This window comes from Haliotis rufescens, unplaced genomic scaffold (genome assembly GCF_023055435.1).
Source record: "Haliotis rufescens isolate VD_foot unplaced genomic scaffold, xgHalRufe1.0.p SCAF_7, whole genome shotgun sequence".
NCBI classification, from domain to species: Eukaryota; Metazoa; Mollusca; class Gastropoda; order Lepetellida; family Haliotidae; genus Haliotis; species Haliotis rufescens.
In genome coordinates, this window is record NW_025964361.1 from 14,545,989 (window position 1) to 14,556,732 (window position 10,744).

The window sequence follows — 10,744 nt, forward strand, 5'->3', positions numbered from 1 at the left end:
GGTGTACAGGTCTGTGTCCGGGCTGCTTCTGCTGACTCCTCCACAGGTTACTACTTTGGTGCAGTTGACACCCCCGTCTCAGCATCAGAACAAAAACATAAACATTGGTTATGATCATTTACCTGCATAAGTCTGATATACCATCAGTAAACCATTTAAAATACACGCTAAGGAGAATAACATGTGAATGATGATACTAGCGTACCTCTTCTCAGTTTGAATGTTGTAGAAGCACCGACAATGCCCACTGTGAAACGTTCAACGAAGGCATGTCTGGCAGGAGGAGCTGTTCTATATTCGGCTGTGAACTTGTAGTATATGCTGGATGGGGAGTTGATGTTGGACCAGCTGGTGGACTGAGATGGACCACTGTTGATGTTGGGAGGTGCCTCTGTCACGTCTCCGTTGCTGGCGGCCAGTCTTAGAATATTAAAGCTGATAATGGGCTTTGCTGTTACTGTAAATGTACATGTGCAAATATGGGAACATCTTCCCGCATCTATATCGACACTAAACCTAATAAGCTACATTGATATTAAATTCCAATTTCTTTGACATAAACAAGGACACAAGCGAAACGATAGAGATGAAATCGTATGAAGCACGTTAGTCATTCCATGGAGTGTCAGCAAGGTCTAACTTGTCTGACAGTGGTTCCCTGTGAAGCTACTGGAGCAAGCACATCGTACAGTTGCTGGCGCACTCGTTCCTGCAGGTTCCGGGAAAACACCGGGTGCTGTCACTCCGCCAGGAACACGCCTCTGTGAAGGAAACCTTGGATGTAATATATTGAGTAAGAAAGTACACAGAAAGAAAAATCCGTTTTTCAAGAATAGAATATTTTTAAACACATGATAAGTTACTTAATTTCTTCAATACCGGATATATACGTATCTGATCAAACGAGCACATCTCTCAGTTTTTTATTGATGTGGAATATATAAAGTAGAGTTTTCATATCGAATCTTTGTCTTGTGTAAAATAAGCTCTTCTGAAGCGTGATAGCATGCAGACCAATTGACACGGGGCTGTGCTCCAATGATCAGGGGTGTCAAAAAATAAGAATAAAGTAATAAAATGTGTTAATAGGTTCACAGCGTTATTAAATAACTACTTATTGTATTTATCGTTGACAGTTACAAATAAATCCACACTGCGCTCACACATGTCACAAATTACTTCTATCAGCGGAAACCTAGTTTTAGACAGACAACTGTATTACAGCTATGAAAAGGAAGACCCGGTGCGTCGACCGCCAATTATGTCAGTTGCGACCAATTAACACCTGAATGAATTAACTCCACACTCCACTGAGTGAATGACCTGGGCTCAGAAAACAAAGGGAAAATAAACGACGAGAGCTTATCCCTAAAATGAGTCACTTAGACTACAAAACTAGACGATTACGTCTGAATATCAACTAGTCTTAATCGACTAAAGTTTCTGTCACTTTGACTAAACAAGAAAATACTAAAGTTCCCAAATACTTAGTTAATCACGGGAAGGTTGGTTTTCCACGGATTACTAGAATAACAACAGAGTAATGGAAACATTAGTCACTAAGCGCCTTGTCAGGTTGGTTATCCACGGATTACTAGAATAACAACAGAGTAATGGAAACATTAGTCACTAAGCGCCTAGTCAGGTTGGTTATCCACGGATTACTAGAATAACAACAGAGTAATCGAAACATTAGTCACTAAGCGCCTAGTCAGGTTGGTTTTCCACGGATTACTAGAATAACAACAGAGTAATGGAAACATTAGTTACTAAGCGACAAGTCAGGTTGGTAATCCACGGTTACTAGAATAACAACAGAGTAATGGAAACACTAGTCACTAAGCGCCTAGTCAGGTTGGTTATCCACGGATTACTAGAATAACAACAGAGTTATGGAAACATTAGTCACTAAGCGACAAGTCAGGTTGGTAATCCACGGATTACTAGAATAACAACAGAGTAATGGAAACACTAGTCACTAAGCGCCTAGTCAGGTTGGTTATCCACGGATTACTAGAATAACAACAGAGTAATTGAAACACTAGTCACTAAGCGCCTAGTCAGGTTGGTTATCCACGGATTACTAGAATAACAACAGAGTAATGGAAACACTAGTCACTAAGCGACAAGTCAGGTTGGTAATCCACGGATTACTAGAATAACAACAGAGTAATGGAAACACTAGTCACTAAGCGCCTAGTCAGGTTGGTTATCCACGGATTACTAGAATAACAACAGAGTAATGGAAACACTAGTCACTAAGGACAAGTCAGGTTGGTAATCCACGGATTACTAGAATAACAACAGAGTAATGGAAACACTAGTCACTAAGCGACAAGTCAGGTTGGTTATCCACGGATTACTAGAATAACAACAGAGTAATGGAAACACTAGTCACTAAGCGACAAGTCAGGTTGATTATCCACGGATTACTAGAATAACAACAGAGTAATGGAAACACTAGTCACTAAGCGACAAGTCAGGTTGATTATCCACGGATTACTAGAATAACAACAGAGTAATGGAAACACTAGTCACTAAGCGACAAGTCAGGTTGATTATCCACGGATTACTAGAATAACAACAGAGTAATGGAAACACTAGTCACTAAGCGACAAGTCAGGTTGATTATCCACGGATTACTAGAATAACAACAGAGTAATGGAAACACTAGTCACTAAGCGACAAGTCAGGTTGATTATCCACGGATTACTAGAATAACAACAGAGTAATGGAAACACTAGTCACTAAGCGCCTAGTCAGGTTGATTATCCACGGATTACTAGAATAACAACAGAGTAATGGAAACACTAGTCACTAAGCGACAAGTCAGGTTGATTATCCACGGATTACTAGAATAACAACAGAGTAATGGAAACACTAGTCACTAAGCGACAAGTCAGGTTGATTATCCACGGATTACTAGCAAAACTGAGTATTACAAACCCTAGTTACTACGTTGAGTTCAGTACAACCAGACAAAGTCAGAATCTAGATCGATAACGCCCCGAACCCACTTGCTATCGAAACCTGAGATTCGAACATGGCCACTCTAGCGAGACAATCGTGTACGATTTAACCAAGCCTGGAGAAGGAAGATACGAGATCTAGAAAGTATATAAATACAGCGCACGTGGCCGTCGGAGGAGACATACTCTGCTTGATCGCCGGTGGATTCAACTGACTGAGGCGACACGCCAACGTGTGTTTCAATACACGGGGAAAACACGAATGGCAAATTAACTTATGTAAACTGAAGACGTAAGAATCAACATAAAGCGCTGAGCATAAGCTATCCTTCCGTATCATTAACGATTCACAACCAGCTATGTACAATTATTGATGAGGCAAAAATGATCATATATACATGAGAAATATTTGATTGTAGATGTTAATTCCCCTTTTATTTGCAATCATAAATACAAAAACATTTTCAATGCAAGATTATGGTAGCGAACACATGAGTGACAACATACATCCAGTCATAACAGGGTTTGAGAGTGTCATTAGATTACAAGAGAGAATCATTCTATAACAACAAATGACCACACAATGTACAATGACGGGCGCCGGAGATTACTGAGCGATGCCGGAAATAACGTCGGGGAACATAGCGGCACTGACACCAATCAAAATTAGATAATGTTTTCATATCATTTTATGTGACATTAGTCTATTGTAATACTCTTTATAAACTCACGTATGCATGATCTCTTGTCCGAAGAAGCCACATGTGCTCTGTGTCCTGCCTGTTCCATCATGACTCCATCACAGCGACTACACACCTGGTTGCTGCTGCTGGTGCACGTCTCTAGGTCACAGTTGCTGATGGCGGTGCACACTACCATAAGGGATGACGGATTATGTATAGATATACATGTAGCTCTATCATCCTCTTGTTAATTACAATCCTTCTTTGCTACTTACAACAGAAGTCATGAAACAAATAAACAATACAATGAAACCCTGTAGATCGAGTGGTAAATGTAGACGTCCCTCTGTATAAACCGGGCCTGTGTTCTGCCGAACTGTGGACATATACGGCATGGAAAAAGGGGAACAGATGTAACAGAGAATGTATATCTAACATGGAATCCTTCAGTGTGTTCTTCTAAGAAAACCGCAAATCATTATACACAGAAGTTGCACACGTATACTAATATTTTAGCTTAAAGTGAACTACAGTACCTTGATGAAGTATCTTAATTGAAAGGAGCACTTTTTTTTATCTACATTTGATAAAAATGACGCAAAACTTGAACCTGGATCATTAAAACTTTAAATAGTGTTTCAGTTGTATGGGCTTGTGCCCAAAGTGACGTTTACCTTTGACAACACCTACCCACGAGGTATGGTGATAAAAGATCAAGAAGTATCATTAGAACGAGATTTAGAACTCAGAAGCAAAGAGCATAGCCTAAAGAATGTAAAACATATACAACTTGGCCCACCAGGCCAAACCTGCTCCAAGGTGTTTTCGAAGGCTTTATTGCAGGGAAATAATATAGGGGAAAAGAAACACCTTGCCATGGTTTCCAATATGGTGTTAAGTCAGAATTAAAAACCTCCTGTGTTTTAAAAAAAAATATTGGTTGAATTTCCCCAGAGAGTTTGAATATAATCCCTTCCAGTCTGGTTTACACTGATGGTGAGCCCTCCTATGCGGGCTTACAATGATTGCTTGTATCGATAAACCCTCTGATGAGATGAGTAGTAGATGAAATTTGTACTTGGTTTTTCAAACGTCGAAAACAAGAAATGAAAGTTTTCTTTATGAATTACGGGAATCGAACCTGCAACCTCACATATCATGTTTAGTTTTGTAACCCACTTTTTTCCAACTGAGCCGACTGAAAAGTTCTTCAATTTGACATGTCATGAATCCAGTTGGTTCATGCTGCACATGTTTTTTTCTTTCGCACGCTTTGATCGAATTGTATTGTTTCACTATAATGTATATCGATACATGACGTGCCTACAGCCCCCTCCGTATGTTACCACCTGTCAGGGTTTACAATCTTAAGTAATTCCTAGAAAACGTTGGTTCTCCTTGACTAACAACATACTTCTACATCGTTCGTTGTTTGGGTAGAATCCCGTGTTACAGTTAACACAGTTTCCCGGAGAGGCACAACTTCCTCCACTCCTGTACTCAGTTATGCCGTTACTGTAGCTGATGTGGGACGTTCTGTAGTTGATGTTGCAAGCGGATGGGTTAATGTCATTGTCACATATGGCTGAAAGTAAACCAACAATATTTAACTCGTACAGCGCTGGTCTTATTTTGTGATAGAATCACAAACACGCGTAAGAGGAAGTAACCTAGACTTGCAACGTTTGTATTATTGAACATAGCAGTGAGCTAAACTTTTGTCAAATATATTCACTATTACATTGTCAATACACTGATTACATAGGAGATAGATAAATTGTGTTTTCAATGTAGAGCAGGGTTATCTGTAGATTAAACAACCCACAATTGACAGAAAGACGAAATGAATAAGGGAAACACCGATGCTAGTCTATACACTATGTAATGCGCCGTATATGTTTTTTATGTTGTTTAACATCATTGTTTGTTTTGTTTGTTTGTATGTTATGTAAAGCCGCACTCAGCAATATTCCAGCTATATGACGGCGGTCTGTATATAATCGAGTGTGAACCAGACAATCCAGTGATTGACATCATGAGCATCGATGCATGTTATTGGAATACTATGACATGCATCAACCAAGTCATGCATCAACCACCCGATCCCGATAGTCGCTTCTTACTCACATCTTTGTAATTTACTTGCGTATATTTCAGGTATTGAAATTGCGTGGCATACCTACTTCGTAAGCTAACGTAAATTGGAACGCATTGAGAAAAAAAACAAGTCCTGAAAGGTTAAGTTCTGCACCACACGTCATCATTATGACGTCACACTGAATAGCGGCACATGTCAAGGTCACTGATGTCCCCAATACTCGAGCATCCTGCATACATTGAATATTGAGGTAACCGATACTCTACTTTTGTAACCTATAATTATACATATCATTATTTCAAAATGCCTACCTACAATGATTGAATATGTTTTTTTCTTATAAATATTAGCTTCCTCGCGGTTGTGCAAAGAGCGATTTGTGATTTTTTTTTTTTTATATATATTTATGTATTATATGATTAACTCGATTACTTTCCAAATTCATAGTAGAATATCAAAATAGCTTTGAAGTCGTCATGACCCTTGGTATATCACTGACCTTTAGGTATGATAAAGATAGGTGTAACTTTGCGCTGATTTTCAGAAATTGTGACTACCAACTCAAGACATTGGTTGAGGGCTACAATGACATCAATTTAACTATTAAGAGAGAATATATGTCAGTATCGAACCAAGATTAGAACAAGAATTGCTTATTCCTTACTGCAGTGCAAAGCAGAGGTCAGGTATTGGAGTGTTGACTCACCGTGTGGACACCCTCTATTGTCAGTTGATCTGTACCCAGTCCTGCAGTGGTATGTTTTAAACGACACTTTCCTGTAATGTAGGTATTATTACAGACAGACAAATTCATTTATTTCGTATATGAGGTCAATAGTGCAATGACATTTTGTTGTTGGACAATTTGTCGTGGAGCACTATTTGGTTATTGTAATGCAAATAGATTAACATATTTGGAATTTTATTAATATTCATGACAATGTATCATCTTCTCCGAAATATCTCAATGACAAAACTGCAAGTCTGAGAACAATGTGGCAATCTGAGAAAAAAATCCTTTTCCGCATCACCAAAGCCTAAATATGTAGTGTTACTGTAGTACGGTAACATTCATATACACATCAATTACACTACCTGTATCTGCCGCAACGGCCCCAGCCAAATAATCAACAACTTGATGTGTATCTCGTCTTGAAATACGTCATTCTTGTATCCACGTTAATGCCAAAGATACCGTAATGAATAAAGCAACGTCACGTCAATATACATGTTGACTATGTAATACGTGTACAGATAACCACAATTGTATAGAGACGTATATTATGTACTATTTATGATTAAGTAATGCGTGTACAAACTGTAACTATTACATAGATGTGCTGACTGTGTGAGAGGTGTCCGTACATAAACACGACCGCAACGAATACGCGAATGACGTTAATCAACAAGGACTACATACAAACATAAATTGTGTGAGCCGTGTGGCACCAATCTCTCAGATGCATATATATCCACAACAGTGTGTGTCATTCATTTGTTTACAATAAAAATATATTTTAGCCTAAGCGAACTGATACGCGGAAAATATCTACTAAAGCATTTTCTTGAAGTCCTGTGCTAAAACCAAATGTCAGTAGTAAAAAACAGCCACAGACGACGAAGCTATCCCCATACATTTTATCTACTGTCATGGCAGAGCATACCTAAAACTACATATCCATGTCACGAGTTGCATGCAGGCAACAAGTACTGAGGCGGACCAGGAAGTATATTTAGACACACATGTACAGCTTCATGGTTAGTGATTACATTGTCCTTTCATATGTGACGTACAATGCTTTTAAGGGCGTGTTGTACACAACGAACGTAAAACAAGTCATCTTGTCTCAAACTGTTGCTGCACATTGCTGTTCAACAAGTAGCATGGAGAATGAGATTTACATTTCATGTTGGCTTAAATCTTGACTTGATTATAATTAGGGAAATATCTCCCGGTATTTACCTTGGTCTCACAGAAGATGGATGATTGCAAGCTCCGTTTGTGAGAGAACTAGTGTCGTAAAGAATGTTGTGAGAAGAAGTAATAATGATGTCACTTTGTCCTGATGCTTATAGTTGTTTCAACGCTTGTATAAGTAATTTTGGGAACGGTCTAGGGGAGATAATCCCATTGCTTTATACCGATGATGGAAGTACTGATGATAGTTGCTTCCCTTGGGGAAGAATGGCTAATGGCGTCGAACAATGAAGTTCGTCTTGATTCGTCTCGTGGTACTGGTGATAATTAGGTCGTTAGTATGGACACAATATGAACACCCCAATAGTTAAATGAGATGTATTTCACGGACTTCAGTGGCCTTGCTCCAGTCTATGACTTACGTAATACATATATGTTAATGGTTTTACGGCTGGAACTTAGTCAACTTCGCACATCTACTTCGTGCTGGTTGAATACATTGATCTGTCGGCATAAATAGTATATATCCATCGCTCCTGTTGAAGGAGCTCTATGAATATTAACGAGTTTCGAGTTAAGGAGCCTTGAATAGGCAATCTCATGCATGATGTCACAGGTCAAGACTGTAAGGAATGTGGCCTTTGTTCATATATCGTAGCCGTGGAATTCATTAGGAGTGCCATTGAACCTTTTGGAACGCAGTCGGGGTGGATTCTTTAGTCCGGATATAAAACCGAGAATGATCATCATTAAATGGAATTTCACCATTTCATGAAAGAATGAATGCCGAGCCCCAGGCCCGGTTGGGCAACAAGTAAAATCTTTAATGATTTTTTGGTATGACATGATCCGGTCGGTCTCCAGGGTAAAGCTGTATCAGCTAGACCACGGTGGCGGAAGTCCTAGTTCAATACATGAACTGGTGCCTTTTTAGTATTTTACAATGCTTTAAAATGTAATCTTTTTCAAGTACTGTTTAGGAATTTCGAAGAAAAAAATTCGATTTTCATTACGACAAACTTAGTTGTAAATTAACGTAGAATGATAGTATTTATGTCATTTAGTTTGAATGCAGGAACCGATGCTCTTTCAAACCGGAAGTGACAACGTCCAAATCGGAAGTACCTGGTACCAAGAACCATGGGTCTCTCTGGTTTACACTCTAATACAGCCTGAATGTGTTTTCCGAGACCGATAGTGATATGATCCTTCCACGACGTACTGACAACATTCTTGAAAGGTAGCTTGAAAGTTAAGACTTTCTCGTTGTAATATTTACTAAGAAACGGAGACCTTTCAGTGTGTCAGTGTTTTAATATGTGTGTGTGTTAGTTTGGTAATGTGTCAGTTTGTTGTGTGGTAAAGTGTTAGTATGTTAATATGTTAGTGTGGTAATGTGTTAGTGTGTTAATATGTTAGTGTGGTAATGCGTTAGTGTGTTAGTGTGTTAGTGTGGTAATGTGTTGTGCATTAGTGTGGTAATGTTTAAGTGTGTTATAGTGGTAATGTGTTAGTGTGGTAATGCGTAAGTGCGTTAGTGTGATAATGTGTTAGTGTGTTGTGTGATATTGTGGTGATGTGTTAGTGTGTTGTATAGTGGTGTGTTAATGTGTGAGTGTGTTGTGTGATATTGTGGTGATGTGTTAGTGTGTTGTATAGTGGTGTGTTAATGTGTGAGTGTGTTGTGTGATATTGTGGTGATGTGTTAGTGTGTTGTATAGTGGTGTGTTAATGTGTTAGTGTGTTGTGTGATATTGTGGTGATGTGTTAGTGTGTTGTGTGATATTGTGGTAATGCAGAAGTGTGTTAGTGTGGTAATGTGTTAGTGTGTTGTGTGATATTGTGGTGATGTGTTAGTGTGTTGTATAGTGGTGTGTTAATGTGTTAGTGTGTTGTATAGTGGTTAGTTAATGTGTGAGTGTGTTGTATAGTGGTGTGTTAATGTGTTAGTGTGTTGTATAGTGGTGTGTTAATGTGTGAGTGTGTTGTATAGTGGTGTGTTAATGTGTTATTGTGTTGTATAGTGGTTTGTTAATGTGTGAGTGTGTTGTATAGTGGTGTGTTAATGTGTTAGTGTGTTGTATAGTGGTGGGTTAATGTGTGAGTGTGTTGTATAGTGGTGTGTTAATGTGTGAGTGTGTTGTATAGTGGTGTGTTAATGTGTGAGTGTGTTGTATAGTGGTGTGTTAATGTGTGAGTGTGTTGTATAGTGGTGTGTTAATGTGTTAGTGTGTTGTATAGTGGTGTGTTAATGTGTGAGTGTGTTAGTAGTGAGGTAGAGTAGTAATGACATGTGCTGTTTTAATGTTGAATGTTGATAAATGCACAAAATATGGAAATGTTAATGAAATACTTTGTCTGGTGGAATCTTGTTTGATTTGATACCTTTGATTGACTAATAAGTGTGCAGTATTTTTAAAAGACCACCTCATGTCATCATAGGATAAACATATCATCTATGATACTTACATGAAACTACACACAACAACATATAAAGTTCATAACATACAAACATATCTTTGTCATTATAACACGAATGTTGGCACGTTAGGTATGTATCGGAACACGTGTCTCATATTTGCTCACACGACTAGTTCATGATGAATCTCGCACACTGATGTTGATTTGTCTGCTCGCTTATGCACACGTTTGGTGTAATATTCTTGGTCGGTAAAGATAACACCAAATTGACAGCCTGTGACATACATGTACTACATGGACATGGTCTCCGTGGTCTAGTTGATAGAGCGTCTGCAAAGAGAGCGGAAGATCGGGAATCCGGAATTCGATCACACTCACTCACTCACGTACAGGTACGTCGCATTTTGAGTGCAATAATCTTGAATACGACTTTAAACCCCATTTCACCCAACCTCGAAAGAACAACAATGTGCCAGGAGAGCACATAGCGGTAGCGGTGCCCCGGCCCTATCCCAGGCTTACCCTACACTGTACGTACAGGTGGGCCAAGGCTGAGACCCTCTGTTCTCTCGTCTCCGGACAAAGGGTGACAGAGCCAATGTCATGACAAGGATCTAGTATTGGATATACAAAATGGCAGTGTGTTACAGTGCAG